We start from the raw sequence: 20,428 nt of genomic DNA, 5'->3' as shown, positions 1-20,428 counted from the left end.
TGTCTCTGAGGCCACGTCTGAGGCGAAGGTGACCATGGGGAGGGGCAGCTTGTCCCTGATGGGGGTGCTAGCGGACAGGACTGGAGATCCCCAGTTCCCAGGAAAGATACAAGCTTCAGACTGAGAGGAAGTTCTATGGGGTGTCTCTAGGGTAGCGTGGGAAATGAAAGCCATCCGGGGTTATGGGTGAACTTACACCCGAAGTGTTGCGCCTCTGGAAGGGACACAGGGTGCGTAAGAGTTCGGCCCGATAGGGGCTGCCAATGGAGAGTCCCAAGGTAGAGAGGTCATGGGTAAGGTGGCTAGAGCTGGGTATATCACTGGGTAGCCTGTGGCTGGGGCGTCCGGTAAATACAGGGCCTTTGGAGCCCCTTCTTCGCATAGGTCATGGCCGGCAGCAACTAGGAATATTGTCCACCGTTGTGTAGTGTCAAACTTTCTCCCTAATACCTGTGCTTTTGCTAGACCAGGAAGTTGGCAGTGATTCTGGCAAAGTTCGTGCGCGGGTGTAGTGCTGGGAATAGCTCCCACAATGAGCACGTGGCGGGGACTCACGTGTAGCCCCAAAGCCCAGTCGTGGACTTTTTGTTTAGATGGTACAAACATGGTGTTCAGATCTTTATTAATTAAACTGCTGAGTAGGGCACCCCAGGTCTGAGATCTCAGCAGCGCCTCCAAATGTAGCGCACTTTCCCCAACCCCCTGGGAGATGTGTGGCTAAGTTGTGTGGATGTGGTGCAATACCTGATGGTGCCCAGGAGATCTGAGCCTCTGCTGCTGGGAACCTGGGATGCACCTGAGTGATGTTCAGTAGCGCCTCCACCTGTATGGGATCCTAGCGTATAGAATTTCCCCCGTTACAGGACACATAAAGAATGCATACTTGGTAAAGCAGAACAGTTTTACTATATGTAGCTAATAGAGTTAAAGAAAAAAGAGAAATCCGGCGCCTCACACACTCTATGAAACAGTGATAGTCCTGACCATAGTTATGAACCAGTCCTGTAGTGACTATAAATCCTCTGAAGGTTCTTGATGGTTGTCTCACCACATGGAAATGAAAAACCAAAAACCAATCATATTGTATTACTGTATAGGAAACTCAATACTATAAACTAAAAGACAAAACATACAACACAATAAAATTAAAACAACTATACTAACATTAAACACCTGCAAATGGCCTTCTATAAAACTGGTTTAATAAAAAGTGACATACACATATAGGTATCAGAGACTGCTGTCCGGGTGGGCAAAATTGAAGCCCTACTCACAAGAAGTCAATTGGATATAGGCACAGCAGCTGATGTCTCTACAGATGGTATCCGCTTTGGGGTTGGGATCCCCACCGGTAATAGACCGTTCCCCGACTGTGTGGCCCACTGCTGAGACGAAATTCACCGCTGATGTTTCACCTTCGCGCGACGTCCCGCGTGCAGGCCGTGCACTCCTACGCACACCGGTGCGCGCACGTATGGAGGGGTAGTAGCTCAATGCTACGTGCAACCCAGCAGTGTCTGTGCTGCGCGCGCAACAGCGGATAGGCAGACTCATACACCAGACTCCAAGTGAGAGTCCCGATCTCTAGATTGGCAATCAGCAGTCTCTAGTTACCCACAACCCTACGCGTTTCATGAGAGTACCTCACTTCCTCAGGGGCATACTAGAGTTAAAGCCTACCCACCAGGCCTCGCACGGCCATAGCTTCCAATACTCTGCCCCCTCTCAATGGAGTCACCGTTCCCCAAAGTACCAAGGGGCCCTTATGCACCCAAACAACCTGGTGTCCACAAGGTCAATCCCCCAACCCAATGTATGGTACAGTGCTGCCCACTAATGTGTAAGGGTGAGTTGATGCACTTTGTAGGGTACCTGCCGGGTGTGCCCACACCCGGGCGCGCTGTAGAAGATAGGATTCACTGATCCAGCGATGTCAGCGATGAGTCTGCCTCTATGGGTTGGTGGTATCCAGCTGGAGGGTCCCAAACTGATGATAGTCTCTGATGGTCTGGTTCTGGACCTCAGGCCACCTATGAACAGGATGCAGCTGCTCCTGTCTGTATCCCTCACTATGAACCTACAGAGCAGAGTCCCTATCTATGGGCCTGTCACTGCAGCAATCACAAGCTGAGGGGAGTCGGGGCCTAGCTGGGGCCTAACAGGGGATATCTGGCCTAGTGCAGTTGCCACAGACACCTACACACACAACCGATCCCTTCCTTGTCCCAGCTCCGACTGACTAAGGTGGTGCAAGCGCGCCAAATGTATCCAGTCCTGTGCAGTGGAATTGGGCAGCCCTATTGGCTATTGTGCAACACGTCGTGCCTTGTCCCTATTGCATTATGGGGCTTGTAGTCCCTATCTGAGCAATGGCCGCTGCTCCTGCACTCTGCACATGCACAAAGCACTGCATTGGCAGCCGCACCTCTGGTTCCGTCAGCGAATGCTTGTGCAACTAAAGATGGCATCTCCTGCTAGCCGGGTGCGCAGTGAGTTTCCGATGACCGGCTCGCCTCTCCAGCCCCTTCGGATGCACACACAGCTCCTGCTACCGGCAATTCCGGCACCCTTCCACAGCAGATCTGGGGGTGAGGGGAAGGAAAGGGAAACCCAGGGGGGAACCTAGCTACTGTATACACAGTACTTGAATAACAGGGGTTGGGTACAATGATTGCACAGTATATGAATAACAGGGGGTAGGTATAATGATTACACAGTACATGAATAACAGGGGGTAGGTATAATGATTACACAGTACATGAATAACAGGGGGTAGGTATAATGATTACACAGTACATGTATAACAGGGGGTAGGTATAATGATTACACAGTACATGTATAACAGGGGGTAGGGTATGATGATTACACGGTACATGAATAACAGGGGGTAGGGTATAATGATTACACGGTACATGAATAACAGGGGGTAGGGTATAATGATTACACAGTACATGTATAACAGGGGGTAGGGTATAATGATTACACAGTACATGTATAACAGGGGGTAGGGTATAATGATTACACAGTACATGAATAACAGGGGATAGGTATAATGATTACACAGTACATGAATAACAGGGGATAGGTATAATGATTACACAGTATATGAATAACAGGGGGTAGGGTATAATGATTACACAGTACATGAATAACAGGGGATAGGGTATAATGATTACACAGTACATGTATAACACGAAGTAGGGTATAATGATTACACAGTATATGAATAACGGGGTAGAGTATGATGATTACACGGTACATGTATAACAGGGGGTAGGGTATAATGATTACACAGTACATGTATAACAGGGGGTAGGGTATAATGATTACACAGTACATGTATAACAGGGGGAAGGGTATAATGATTACACAGTACAGGTATAACAGGGGGTAGGTATAATGATTACACAGTACATGAATAACAGGGAGTAGGGTATAATGATTACACAGTACATGAATAACAGAGGGTAGGTATAATGATTACACAGTACATGTATAACAGGGGGTAGGGTAAAATGATTACACAGTACATGTATAACAGGGGGTAGGGTATAATGATTACACAGTACATGAATAACAGAGGGTAGGTATAATGATTACACAGTACATGTATAACAGGGGGTAGGGTAAAATGATTACACAGTACATGTATAACAGGGGGTAGGGAATAATGATTACACAGAACATGTATAACAGGGGGTAGGTATAATGATTACACAGTACATGAATAACAGGGGGTAGGGTATAATGATTACAAAGTACATGAATAACAGGGGGTAGGGTATAATGGTTACACAGTACATGAATAACAGGGGGTAGGGTATAATGATTACACAGTACATGAATAACAGGGGGTAGGGTATAATGGTTACACAGTACATGAATAACAGGGGGTAGGGTATAATGATTACACAGTACATGAAAAACAGGGGGTAGGGTATAATGGTTACACAGTACATGAATAACAGGGGGTAGGGTATAATGATTACACAGTATATGAATAACAGGGGGTAGGTATAATGATTACACAGTACATGAATAACAAGGGGTAGGGTATAATGATTACACAGTACATGAATAACAGGGGGAGGTATAATGATTACACGGTACATGAATAACAAGGGGTAGGGTATAATGATTACACAGTACATAAATAACAGGGGGTAGGTATAATGGTTACACAGTACATGAATAACAGGGGGTAGGGTATAATGATTACACAGTACATGAATAACAGGGGGTAGGTATAATGATTACACAGTACATGTATAACAGGGGGTAGGGTATAATGATTACACAGTACATGAATAACAGGGGGTAGGGTATAATGATTACATAGTACATGTATAACAGGGGGTAGGGTATAATGATTACACGGTACATGAAAAACAGGGGGTAGGGTATAATGATTACATAGTACATGTATAACAGGGGGTAGGGTATAATGATTACACGGTACATGAATAACAGGGGGTAGGGTATAATGATTACACAGTACATGTATAACAGGGGGTAGGGTATAATGATTACAAGGTACATGAATAACAGGGGTAGGTATAATGATTACACGGTACATGAATAACGGGGGGTAGGGTACAATGATTACACAGTACATGAATAACAGGGGCTAGGGTATAATGATTACACAGTACATGAATAACATTGGGTAGGGGTATAATGGTTACACAGTACATGAATAACAGGGGGTAGGGTATAATGATTACACAGTACATAAATAACAGGGGGTAGGGTATAATGATTACACAGTACATGAATAACGGGGGGTAGGGTATAATGATTACACAGTACATGAATAACAGGGGGTAGGTATAATGATTGCACAGTACATGAATAACAGGGGGTAGGGTATAATGATTACACAGTACATGAATAACAGGGGGTAGGGTATAATGGTTACACAGTACATGAATAACAGGGGGTAGGGTATAATGATTACACAGTACATGAAAAACAGGGGGTAGGGTATAATGGTTACACAGTACATGAATAACAGGGGGTAGGGTATAATGATTACACAGTATATGAATAACAGGGGGTAGGGTATAATGATTACACAGTACATGAATAACAGGGGGTAGGGTATAATGATTACATGGTACATGAATAACAGGGGTAGGGTATAATGATTACACGGTACATGAATAACAGGGGGTAGGTATAATGATTACACAGTACATGAATAACAGGGAGTAGGTATAATGATTACACGGTACATGAATAACAGGGGGTAGGGTATAATAATTACACAGTACATGTATAACAGGGGGTAGGGTATAATTATTACACAGTACATGAATAACGGGGTAGGGTATAATGATTACACGGTACATGAATAACAGGGGGTAGGGTATAATGATTACACGGTACATGAATAACAGGGGTAGGTATAATGATTACACGGTACATGAATAACAGGGGGTAAGTATAATGATTACACAGTACATGAATAACAGGGAGTAGGTATAATGATTACACGGTACATGAATAACAGGGGGTAGGGTATAATAATTACACAGTACATGTATAACAGGGGGTAGGGTATAATGATTACACGGTACATGAATAACAGTGGTAGGTATAATAATTACACGGTACATGAATAACAGGGGGTAGGGTTTAATGATTACACGGTACATGAATAACAGGGGGTAGGGTATAATGATTACACAGTATATGAATAACAGGGGGTAGGGTATAATAATTACACAGTACATGAATAACAGAGAGTAGGGTATAATGATTACACAGTATATGAATAACAGGGGGTAGGGTACAATGATTACACGGTATATTTATAACAGGGGTAGGTATAATGATTACACAGTACATGAATAACAGGGGGTAGGGTATAATGATTACACAGTACATGAATAACAGGGGGTAGGGTATAATGATTACACAGTACATGAATAACAGGGGGTAGGGTATAATGATTACACAGTACATGAATAACAGGGGGTAGGGTATAATGATAACATAGTACATGAATTACAGGGGGTAGGGTATAATGATTACACAGTACATGAATAACAGGGGGTAGGGTATAATGATTACACGGTACATGAATAACAGGGGGTAGAGTATAATGATTACACGGTACATGAATAACAGGGTGTAGGGTATAAAGATTACACAGTATATGAATAACAGGGGGTAGGGTATAATGATTACACAGTATATGAATAACAGGGGGTATGGTATAAAGATTACACAGTATATGAATAACAGGGGGTAGGTATAATGATTACACAGTATATGAATAACAGGGGGTAGGGTATAATGATTACACAGTATATGAATAACAGGGGGTAGGGTATAATGATTACACGGTACATGAATAACAGGGGGTAGGGTATAATGATTACACAGTATATGAATAACAGGGGGTAGGGTATAATGATTACACGGTACATGAATAACAGGGGGTAGGGTATAATGATTACACAGTATATGAATAACAGGGGGTAGGGTATAATGATTACACGGTACATGAATAACTGTGGGTAGGGTACAATGATTACACGGTACATGAATAACAGGGGTTAGGGTATAATTATTACACAGTATATGAATAACAGGGGGTAGGGCATAACGATTACACAGTACATGAATAACAGGGGGTAGGGTATAATGATTACACGGTACATGAATAACAGGGGGTAGGTATAATGATTACACAGTACATGAATAACAGGGGGTAGGTATAGGGTGACCAGATTTTGAAAATGAAAAACCGGGACATTTTTTTTTTTTTTACATAACAGTTTATTTATTGTAGTACACTTATACTTACGACCATTAGTCCTTGTTACATAGTTGTGTGTGTGTGTGTTGACCTCACTAATCGAACAAAAAAAACCCAGATGTGAATGATTCTGAACCCCTTAACCAGTGTCTGGATGCCCCCTCTTCACAATTTCTAAATCTTACCTGATCTAGATCTTACCTGATCCGCTGTCCCTCAAGGTACTATACTGGAGGGGAGGTGTTCCCTACCTGTCTTCCGAGGTCTCCCGTGTGAAACTTGAGTCAGATCTGGAATAAAGAAGGGTAGGTTACTTCGGTGTAGGTATACGGCAGTTAAGATAAGACAGGGAGGGTGAGAGAGACAGAGAGAAAGAGACAGAGAGAGAAAGGGTGAGAGAGAGGGTGAGACAGAGAGAGAGACAGAGAGAGAGACGGAGAGAGAGAGGGAGAGAGAGACGGAGAGAGAGAGGGAGAGAGAGAGGGAGATTGAGATTGAGAGGGAGAGAGAGAGAGGGAGAGAGGGAGAGAGAGAGACAGAGAGAGAGAGAGAGAGAGACAGAGAGAGAGGGTGAGAGAGACAGAGAGAGAGGGTGAGAGAGACAGAGAGAGAGGGTGAGAGAGACAGAGAGAGAGGGTGAGAGAGACAGAGAGAGAGGGTGAGAGAGACAGAGAGAGAGGGTGAGAGAGACAGAGAGAGAGGGTGAGAGAGACAGAGAGAGAGGGTGAGAGAGACAGAGAGAGAGGGTGAGAGAGACAGAGAGAGAGGGTGAGAGAGACAGAGAGACAGGGTGAGAGAGACAAAGAGACAGGGTGAGAGAGACAGAGAGTGGGTGAGAGAGACAGAGAGTGGGTGAGAGAGACAGCGAGTGGGTGAGAGAGACAGCGAGTGGGTGAGAGAGACAGCGAGAGGGTGAGAGAGACAGAGGGTGAGAGAGACAGAGGGTGAGAGAGACAGAGGGTGAGAGAGACAGAGGGTGAGAGAGACAGAGGGTGAGAGAGACAGAGGGTGAGAGGGACAGAGGGTGAGAGGGACAGAGGGTGAGAGGGACAGAGGGTGAGAGGGACAGAGGGTGAGAGGGACAGAGGGTGAGAGGGACAGAGGGTGAGAGGGACAGAGGGTGAGAGGGACAGAGGGTGAGAGGGACAGAGGGTGAGAGGGACAGAGGGTGAGAGGGACAGAGGGTGAGAGGGACAGAGAGAGAGACAGAGAGAGAGACAGAGAGAGAGACAGAGAGAGACAGAGAGAGAGACAGAGAGAGAGGGTGATGGAGACAGAGAGAGAGGGTGAGAGAGACAGAGAGAGAGGGTGAGAGAAACAGAGAGAGAGGGTGAGAGAGACAGAGAGTGGGTGAGAGAGACAGAGAGTGGGTGAGAGACAGAGAGTGGGTGAGAGAGAGAGTGGGTGAGAGACAGAGAGTGGGTGAGAGAGACAGAGAGTGGTTGAGAGAGACAGAGAGTGGGTGAGAGAGACAGAGAGTGGGTGAGAGAGACAGAGAGTGGGTGAGAGAGACAGAGAGTGGGTGAGAGAGACAGCGAGTGGGTGAGAGAGACAGCGAGTGGGTGAGAGAGACAGCGAGAGGGTGAGAGAGACAGCAAGAGAGACAGAGGGTGAGAGAGACAGAGGGTGAGAGAGACAGAGGGTGAGAGAGACAGAGGGTGAGAAAGACAGAGGGTGAGAGAGACAGAGGGTGAGAGAGACAGAGGGCGAGAGAGACAGAGGGTGAGAGAGACAGAGGGTGAGAGGGACAGAGGGTGAGAGGGACAGAGGGTGAGAGGGACAGAGGGTGAGAGGGACAGAGGGACAGAGAGAGAGAGGGAGAGAGAGGGAGACACAGACACGGGTACACACACTGGCACACACACACTGGCACACACACTGGTACACACACACTGGTACACACACACACACACTGGTACACACACACACACTGGTACACACACACACACACACACACTGGTACACACACACACACACTGGTACACACACACACACACTGGTACACACACACACACACACACACACACTGGTACACACACTGGTACACACACACTGGTACACACACACTGGTACACACACACACACACTGGTACACACACAGGTACACACACACACACACACACACACACACACACTGGTACACACACACACACACACACACACACACACACACACACACACACACACACACACACACACACACACACTGGTACACACACACACACACACACACACTGGTACACACACACACACACACACACACACACTGGTATACACACACACACACACACACTGGTACACACACACACTGGTACACACACACTGGTACACACACACACACACACACTGGTACACACACACACACACACACACACACACACACTGGTACACACACACACACTGGTACACACACACACACACTGGTACACACACACACACACACACACACTCACACTGGTACACACACACTGGTACACACACACACTGGTACACACACACACTGGTACACACACACACACACTGGTACACACACACACACACTGGTACACACACACACACTGGTACACACACACACACACACACACACACACACACACTGGTACACACACACACACACACTGGTACACACACACACACACTGGTACACACACACTGGTACACACACACACACACACACACACACACACACACACACACACTGGTACACACACTGGTACACACACACACTGGTACACACACACACACACACTGGTACACACACACACACACACACACAAACACACACACACACACACACAGGTACACACACACACTGGTACACACACACACACTGGTATACACACACACACACACACACACACACACACACACACACACACTGGTACACACACACACTGGTACACACACACACACACACACACACACACACACACTGGTACACACACACACACACACACACACACACACACACACACACTGGTACACACACACACACACACACACACACTGGTACACACACACACACACTGGTACACACACACACACACACACACACACACTGGTACACACACACACACACTCACACTGGTACACACACACACTGGTACACACACACACACACACACACACACACTGGTACACACACACACACACACACTGGTACACACACACACACACACACACACTGGTACATACACACTGGTACATACACACTGGTACACACACACACTGGTACACACACACACAGGTACACATACAGACACAGACACTGGTACACATACAGACACTGGTACACATACAGACACTGGTACACATACAGACACTGGTACACACATACACAGACACTGGTACACACACACACAGATAGTGGTACACACACACACACACACACACACAATGGAGTGCAGACAGAGGCAGCCATGAGCAGGTGGCTCTCGGCCTCCCCCTGCACCCACCCCCGCGCCCATCTCCCGCACCTGGGGGGGGGGGGGGATAGGAGCGCCGGGACACAAAGGTAAACTGCCGCCCCCCCTCCCCCGGAGGGCAGCCACGGGTTCCCGGGGCAGAATGTGGGAACACCGCGCAGCCACCACTGCCAGCCCCCGCGCCCATCTCCCGAACCAAGGGGACAGGGGGGGGAAGCGCCAGGACAGGAGGCAAAGGATAAAAAACCCACCTCCTATCCCCCCGGGCGGGCAGAGGGGGGGAAACACCGCGCAGAAGAGCCAGGAGCCGCAGGCAGAGACACACACCACGTGTGCTCTGCCGCAGGAAGCGGAAGCCCCGCCCCCAGGCACCCTTCCTTCCATCCATTCCACATGCCAGTCCTTGGTGAAGGATGATGCCGGGGGGCGGGGCTTAATGCCGGGATGCTGGGGATTGGCCAACAAGGTACGAAACTGCCGGGGGGGGGGAGGGAGGCATTAAAAAAAAAATACTTACCAGCCGGGCTGCTGCCGTCTCCTCCTCCGCGCCGCCGTCGCCGCAGACTCGCGCACAGCGCACAGTGCACCGCAGCTAATCACTCGCGCACCGCCGGCGACAAAAAAACAAACAATGGGGACACATTGAGGAAAATCCGGGACATTTCCGGTACACACAGAAAACCGGTACAGCTCCCGAAAAACCGGGACTGTACCGGCAAAAGGGGGACGGGTGGTCACCCTAGGTAGGTATAATGATTACACGGTACATGAATAACAGGGGGTATGGTATAATGATTACACGGTACATGAATAACAGGGGGTATGGTATAATGATTACACGGTACATGAATAACAGGGGGTAGGGTATAATGATTACACGGTATATGAAAAAAAGGGGATAGGGTATAATGATTACACAGTACATGAATAACAGGGGGTAGGGTATAATGATTGCACAGTACATGAATAACAGGGGTAGGGTATAATGATTACACGGTACATGAATAACAGGGGGTATGGTATAATGATTACACGGTACATGAATAACAGGGGGTATGGTATAATGATTACACGGTACATGAATAACAGGGGGTAGGGTATAATGATTACACGGTATATGAAAAAAAGGGGATAGGGTATAATGATTACACAGTACATGAATAACAGGGGGTAGGTATAATGATTACACAGTACATGTATAACAGGAGGTAGGGTATAATGATTACACAGTACATGAATAACAGGGGGTAGGGTATAATGATTACACGGTACATGAATAACAGGGGGTAGGGTATAATGATTACACAGTACATGAATATCAGGGGGTAGGGTATAATGATAACACAGTACATGAATAACAGGGGGTAGGGTATAATGATTACACAGTACATGAATAACAGGGGGTAGGGTCTAATGATTGCACGGTACATGAATAACAGGGGGTAGGGTATAATGATTACACAGTACATGAATAACAGGGGGTAGGGTATAATGATTGCACGGTACATGTATATCAGGGGGTAGGGATAAGGATTACACAGTACATGTATAACAGGGGGTAGGGTATAATATTTACACAGTACATGAATAACAGGGGGTAGTGTATAATGATTACACAGTACATGTATAACAGGGAGTAGGGTATAATGATTACACAGTACATGTATGACAAGGGTAGGGTATAATGATTACACTGTACATGTATAACACGGGTTAGGGTATAATGATTACACGGTACATGAATAACAGGGGGCAGGGTATAATGATTACACAGTACATGAATAACAGGGGGTAGGTTATAATGATTACACAGTACATGAATAACAGGGGGTAGGGTATAATGATTACACAGTACATGTATAACAGGGGGTAGGGTATATTCATTACACAGTACATGTATAACAGGGGGTAGGGTATAATGATAACACAGTTCATGAATAACAGAGGGTAGGGTATAATGATTACACAGTACATGAATAACAGGGGTAGGGTATAATGATTACACAGTACATGTATAACAGGGGGTAGGTATAATAATTACACAGTACATGTATAACAGGGGGTAGGGTATAATGATTACACTTTACATGAATAACGGGGGGTAGGGTATAATGATTACACAGTACATGAATAACAGGGGGTAGGGTATAATGATTACACAGTACATGAATAACAGGGGGTAGGGTATAATGATTACACAGTACATGAATAACAGGGGTAGGTATAATGATTACACAGTACATGAATAACAGGGGGTAGGGTATAATGATTACACGGTACATGAATAACAGGGGGTAGGGTATAATGATTACACGGTACATGAATAACATGGGGTAGGGTATAATCATTACACGGTATATGAATAACAGGGGGTAGGGTATAATGATTACACAGTACATGAATAACAGGGGGTAGGGTATAATGATTACACAGTACATGAATATCAGGGGGTAGGGTCTAATGATTACACAGTACATGAATAACAGGGAGTAGGGTATAATTATTACACAGTACATGAATAACAGGGGGTAGGGTATAATGATTGCACGGCACATGAATAACAGGGGGTAGGGTATAATGATTACACAGTACATGTATAACAGGGGGTAGGGTATAATGATTACACGGTACATGTATAACAGGGGGTAGGGTATAATGATTACACAGTACATGAATAACAGGGGGTAGGGTATAATGATTACACAGCACATGAATAACAGGGGGTAGGGTGTAATGATTACACAGTACATGTATAACAGGGGGTAGGATATAATGATTACACAGTACACGAATAACAGGGGGTAGGGTATAATGATTGCACAGTACATGAATAACAGGGGGTAGGGTATAATGATTACACAGTACATGTATAACAGGGGGTAGGGTATAATGATTACACAGTACATGAATAACAGGGGTAGGGTATAATGATTACACAGTACATGTATAACAGGGGGTAGGGTATAATGATTGCACAGTACATGAATAACAGGGGGTAGGGTATAATGATTACACAGTACATGAAAAACAGGGGGTAGGTATAATGATTACACATTATTTGAATAACAGGGGGTAGGGTATAATGATTACACAGTACTGTACATGTATAACAGAGGTAGGGATAATGATTACACAGTACATGAATAACAGGGGGTAGGGTATAATGATTACACAGTACATGAATAACAGGGGTAGGTATAATGATTACACAGTACATGAATAACAGGGGGTAGGGTATAATGATTACACAGTACATGAATAACAGGGGTAGGGTTTAATGGTTACACAGTACATGAATAACAGGGGGTAGGGTATAATGATTACACAGTACATGTATAACAGGGGGTAGGGTATAATGATTACACAGTACATGAATAACGGGGGGTAGGGTATAATGATTACACAGTACATGAATAACAGGGGGTAGGGTATAATGATTACACAGTACATGAATAACAGGGGGTAGGGTATAATGATTACACAGTACATGAATAACAGGGGGTAGGGTATAATGATTACACAGTATATGAATAACAGGGGGTAGGGTATAATGATTACACAGTACATGTATAACAGGGGGTAGGGTATAATGATTACACAGTACATGTATAACAGGGGGTAGGTATAATGATTACACAGTACATGAATAACAGGGAGTAGGGTATAATGATTACACAGTACATGAATAACAGGGGGTAGGTATAATGATTACACAGTACATGTATAACAGGGGGTAGGGTATAATGATTACACAGTACATGTATAACAGGGGGTAGGGAATAATGATTACACAGAACATGTATAAAAGGGGGTAGGTATAATGATTACACAGTACATGAATAACAGGGGTAGGTATAATGATTACACAGTACATGAATAACAGGGGGTAGGGTATAATCATTACACGGTACATGAATAACAGGGGGTAGGGTATAATGATTACACGGTACATGAATAACAGGGGGTAGGGTATAATCATTACACGGTATATGAATAACAGGGGGTAGGGTATAATGATTACACAGTACATGAATAACAGGGGGTAGGGTATAATGATTACACAGTACATGAATAACAGGGGGTAGGGTATAATGATTACACAATACATGAATAACAAGGAGTAGGGTATAATGATTACACAGTACATGAATAACAGGGGGTAGGGTATAATGATTGCACGGTACATGAATAACAGGGGGTAGGGTATAATGATTACACAGTACATGTATAACAGGGGGTAGGGTATAATGATTACACGGTACATGTATAACAGGGGGTAGGGTATAATGATTACACAGTACATGAATAACAGGGGGTAGGGTATAATGATTACACAGCACATGAATAACAGGGGGTAGGGTGTAATGATTACACAGTACATGTATAACAGGGGGTAGGGTATAATGATTGCACAGTACATGAATAACAGGGGGTAGGGTATAATGATTACACAGTACATGTATAACAGGGGGTAGGGTATAATGATTACACAGTACATGAATAACAGGGGTAGGGTATAATGATTACACAGTACATGTATAACAGGGGGTAGGGTATAATGATTGCACAGTACATGAATAACAGGGGGTAGGGTATAATGATTACACAGTACATGAAAAACAGGGGGTAGGTATAATGATTACACATTACATGAATAACAGGGGGTAGGGTATAATGATTACACAGTACATGTATAACAGAGGTAGGGATAATGATTACACAGTACATGAATAACAGGGGTAGGGTATAATGATTACACAGTACATGTATAACAGGGGGTAGTGTGTAATGATTGCACAGTACATGAATAACAGGGGGTAGGGTATAATGATTACACAGTACATGAAAAACAGGGGGTAGGTATAATGATTACACATTACATGAATAACAGGGGGTAGGGTATAATGATTACACAGTACATGTATAACAGAGGTAGGGATAATGATTACACAGTACATGAATAACAGGGGGTAGGGTATAATGGTTACACAGTACATGAATAACAGGGGGTAGGGTATAATGATTACACAGTACATGAATAACAGGGGTAGGTATAATGATTACACAGTACATGAATAACAGGGGGTAGGGTATAATGATTACACAGTACATGAATAACAGGGGTAGGGTTTAATGGTTACACAGTACATGAATAACAGGGGGTAGGGTATAATGATTACACAGTACATGTATAACAGGGGGTAGGGTATAATGATTACACAGTACATGAATAACGGGGGGTAGGGTATAATGATTACACATTACATGAATAACAGGGGGTAGGGTATAATGATTACACAGTACATGAATAACAGGGGGTAGGGTATAATGATTACACAGTACATGAATAACAGGGGGTAGGGTATAATTGTTACACAGTACATGAATAACAGGGGGTTGGGTACAATGATTGCACAGTATATGAATAACAGGGGGTAGGGTATAATGATTACACAGTACATGTATAACAGGGGGTAGGGTATAATGATTACACAGTACATGTATAACAGGGGGTAGGTATAATGATTACACAGTACATGAATAACAGGGAGTAGGGTATAATGATTACACAGTACATGAATAACAGGGGGTAGGTATAATGATTACACAGTACATGAATAACAGGGGTAGGTATAATGATTACACAGTACATGAATAACAGGGGGTAGGGTATAATGATTACACGGTACATGAATAACAGGGGGTAGGGTATAATGATTACACGGTACATGAATAACATGGGGTAGGGTATAATCATTACACGGTATATGAATAACAGGGGGTAGGGTATAATGATTACACAGTACATGAATAACAGGGGGTAGGGTATAATGATTACACAGTACATGAATATCAGGGGGTAGGGTCTAATGATTACACAGTACATGAATAACAGGGAGTAGGGTATAATTATTACACAGTACATGAATAACAGGGGGTAGGGTATAATGATTGCACGGCACATGAATAACAGGGGGTAGGGTATAATGATTACACAGTACATGTATAACAGGGGGTAGGGTATAATGATTACACGGTACATGTATAACAGGGGGTAGGGTATAATGATTACACAGTACATGAATAACAGGGGGTAGGGTATAATGATTACACAGCACATGAATAACAGGGGGTAGGGTGTAATGATTACACAGTACATGTATAACAGGGGGTAGGATATAATGATTACACAGTACACGAATAACAGGGGGTAGGGTATAATGATTGCACAGTACATGAATAACAGGGGGTAGGGTATAATGATTACACAGTACATGTATAACAGGGGGTAGGGTATAATGATTACACAGTACATGAATAACAGGGGTAGGGTATAATGATTACACAGTACATGTATAACAGGGGGTAGGGTATAATGATTGCACAGTACATGAATAACAGGGGGTAGGGTATAATGATTACACAGTACATGAAAAACAGGGGGTAGGTATAATGATTACACATTATTTGAATAACAGGGGGTAGGGTATAATGATTACACAGTACTGTACATGTATAACAGAGGTAGGGATAATGATTACACAGTACATGAATAACAGGGGGTAGGGTATAATGATTACACAGTACATGAATAACAGGGGTAGGTATAATGATTACACAGTACATGAATAACAGGGGGTAGGGTATAATGATTACACAGTACATGAATAACAGGGGTAGGGTTTAATGGTTACACAGTACATGAATAACAGGGGGTAGGGTATAATGATTACACAGTACATGTATAACAGGGGGTAGGGTATAATGATTACACAGTACATGAATAACGGGGGGTAGGGTATAATGATTACACAGTACATGAATAACAGGGGGTAGGGTATAATGATTACACAGTACATGAATAACAGGGGGTAGGGTATAATGATTACACAGTACATGAATAACAGGGGGTAGGGTATAATGATTACACAGTATATGAATAACAGGGGGTAGGGTATAATGATTACACAGTACATGTATAACAGGGGGTAGGGTATAATGATTACACAGTACATGTATAACAGGGGGTAGGTATAATGATTACACAGTACATGAATAACAGGGAGTAGGGTATAATGATTACACAGTACATGAATAACAGGGGGTAGGTATAATGATTACACAGTACATGTATAACAGGGGGTAGGGTATAATGATTACACAGTACATGTATAACAGGGGGTAGGGAATAATGATTACACAGAACATGTATAAAAGGGGGTAGGTATAATGATTACACAGTACATGAATAACAGGGGTAGGTATAATGATTACACAGTACATGAATAACAGGGGGTAGGGTATAATCATTACACGGTACATGAATAACAGGGGGTAGGGTATAATGATTACACGGTACATGAATAACAGGGGGTAGGGTATAATCATTACACGGTATATGAATAACAGGGGGTAGGGTATAATGATTACACAGTACATGAATAACAGGGGGTAGGGTATAATGATTACACAGTACATGAATAACAGGGGGTAGGGTCTAATGATTACACAATACATGAATAACAAGGAGTAGGGTATAATGATTACACAGTACATGAATAACAGGGGGTAGGGTATAATGATTGCACGGTACATGAATAACAGGGGGTAGGGTATAATGATTACACAGTACATGTATAACAGGGGGTAGGGTATAATGATTACACGGTACATGTATAACAGGGGGTAGGGTATAATGATTACACAGTACATGAATAACAGGGGGTAGGGTATAATGATTACACAGCACATGAATAACAGGGGGTAGGGTGTAATGATTACACAGTACATGTATAACAGGGGGTAGGATATAATGATTACACAGTACACGAATAACAGGGGGTAGGGTATAATGATTGCACAGTACATGAATAACAGGGGGTAGGGTATAATGATTACACAGTACATGTATAACAGGGGGTAGGGTATAATGATTACACAGTACATGAATAACAGGGGTAGGGTATAATGATTACACAGTACATGTATAACAGGGGGTAGGGTATAATGATTGCACAGTACATGAATAACAGGGGGTAGGGTATAATGATTACACAGTACATGAAAAACAGGGGGTAGGTATAATGATTACACATTACATGAATAACAGGGGGTAGGGTATAATGATTACACAGTACATGTATAACAGAGGTAGGGATAATGATTACACAGTACATGAATAACAGGGGTAGGGTATAATGATTACACAGTACATGTATAACAGGGGGTAGTGTGTAATGATTGCACAGTACATGAATAACAGGGGGTAGGGTATAATGATTACACAGTACATGAAAAACAGGGGGTAGGTATAATGATTACACATTACATGAATAACAGGGGGTAGGGTATAATGATTACACAGTACATGTATAACAGAGGTAGGGATAATGATTACACAGTACATGAATAACAGGGGGTAGGGTATAATGGTTACACAGTACATGAATAACAGGGGGTAGGGTATAATGATTACACAGTACATGAATAACAGGGGTAGGTATAATGATTACACAGTACATGAATAACAGGGGGTAGGGTATAATGATTACACAGTACATGAATAACAGGGGTAGGGTTTAATGGTTACACAGTACATGAATAACAGGGGGTAGGGTATAATGATTACACAGTACATGTATAACAGGGGGTAGGGTATAATGATTACACAGTACATGAATAACGGGGGGTAGGGTATAATGATTACACATTACATGAATAACAGGGGGTAGGGTATAATGATTACACAGTACATGAATAACAGGGGGTAGGGTATAATGATTACACAGTACATGAATAACAGGGGGTAGGGTATAATTGTTACACAGTACATGAATAACAGGGGGTTGGGTACAATGATTGCACAGTATATGAATAACAGGGGGTAGGGTATAATGATTACACAGTACATGAATAACAGGGGGTAGGGTATAATGATTACACAGTATATGAATAACAGGGGGTAGGGTATAATGATTACACAGTACATGTATAACAGGGGGTAGGGTATAATGATTACACAGTACATGTATAACAGGGGGTAGGTATAATGATTACACAGTACATGAATAACAGGGAGTAGGGTATAATGATTACACAGTACATGAATAACAGGGGGTAGGTATAATGATTACACAGTACATGTATAACAGGGGGTAGGGTATAATGATTACACAGTACATGTATAACAGGGGGTAGGGAATAATGATTACACAGAACATGTATAAAAGGGGGTAGGTATAATGATTACACAGTACATGAATAACAGGGGTAGGTATAATGATTACACAGTACATGAATAACAGGGGGTAGGGTATAATCATTACACGGTACATGAATAACAGGGGGTAGGGTATAATGATTACACGGTACATGAATAACAGGGGGTAGGGTATAATCATTACACGGTATATGAATAACAGGGGGTAGGGTATAATGATTACACAGTACATGAATAACAGGGGGTAGGGTATAATGATTACACAGTACATGAATAACAGGGGGTAGGGTCTAATGATTACACAATACATGAATAACAAGGAGTAGGGTATAATGATTACACAGTACATGAATAACAGGGGGTAGGGTATAATGATTGCACGGTACATGAATAACAGGGGGTAGGGTATAATGATTACACAGTACATGTATAACAGGGGGTAGGGTATAATGATTACACGGTACATGTATAACAGGGGGTAGGGTATAATGATTACACAGTACATGAATAACAGGGGGTAGGGTATAATGATTACACAGCACATGAATAACAGGGGGTAGGGTGTAATGATTACACAGTACATGTATAACAGGGGGTAGGATATAATGATTACACAGTACACGAATAACAGGGGGTAGGGTATAATGATTGCACAGTACATGAATAACAGGGGGTAGGGTATAATGATTACACAGTACATGTATAACAGGGGGTAGGGTATAATGATTACACAGTACATGAATAACAGGGGTAGGGTATAATGATTACACAGTACATGTATAACAGGGGGTAGGGTATAATGATTGCACAGTACATGAATAACAGGGGGTAGGGTATAATGATTACACAGTACATGAAAAACAGGGGGTAGGTATAATGATTACACATTACATGAATAACAGGGGGTAGGGTATAATGATTACACAGTACATGTATAACAGAGGTAGGGATAATGATTACACAGTACATGAATAACAGGGGTAGGGTATAATGATTACACAGTACATGTATAACAGG

General features: G+C 43.2%; 1 protein-coding gene across 2 annotated transcripts in view; it reads left to right on the top strand.

Moving 5' to 3' along the window:
* LOC142467914 (uncharacterized) overlaps window positions 1-20,428 on the top strand; it is a 115,001-nt gene that overhangs the window by 41,316 nt on the left and 53,257 nt on the right. The window contains exon 1 of one of the 2 annotated variants that reach the window (XM_075573898.1): window positions 6,812-7,071. The exons of the other annotated variant lie outside the window; for it this stretch is intronic. The gene's annotated coding sequence lies outside the window, so the exon portion shown is untranslated. Of the gene's footprint in view, window positions 1-6,811; window positions 7,072-20,428 lie in introns of those variants that run through there. 2 annotated transcript variants of the gene reach the window in all.

Source organism: Ascaphus truei, chromosome 1 (assembly GCF_040206685.1).
Source record: "Ascaphus truei isolate aAscTru1 chromosome 1, aAscTru1.hap1, whole genome shotgun sequence".
NCBI lineage: Eukaryota > Metazoa > Chordata > Amphibia > Anura > Ascaphidae > Ascaphus > Ascaphus truei.
The sequence above is the reverse complement of the archived record's forward strand: the minus strand, read 5'-3'. Positions and strand labels throughout refer to the sequence as shown.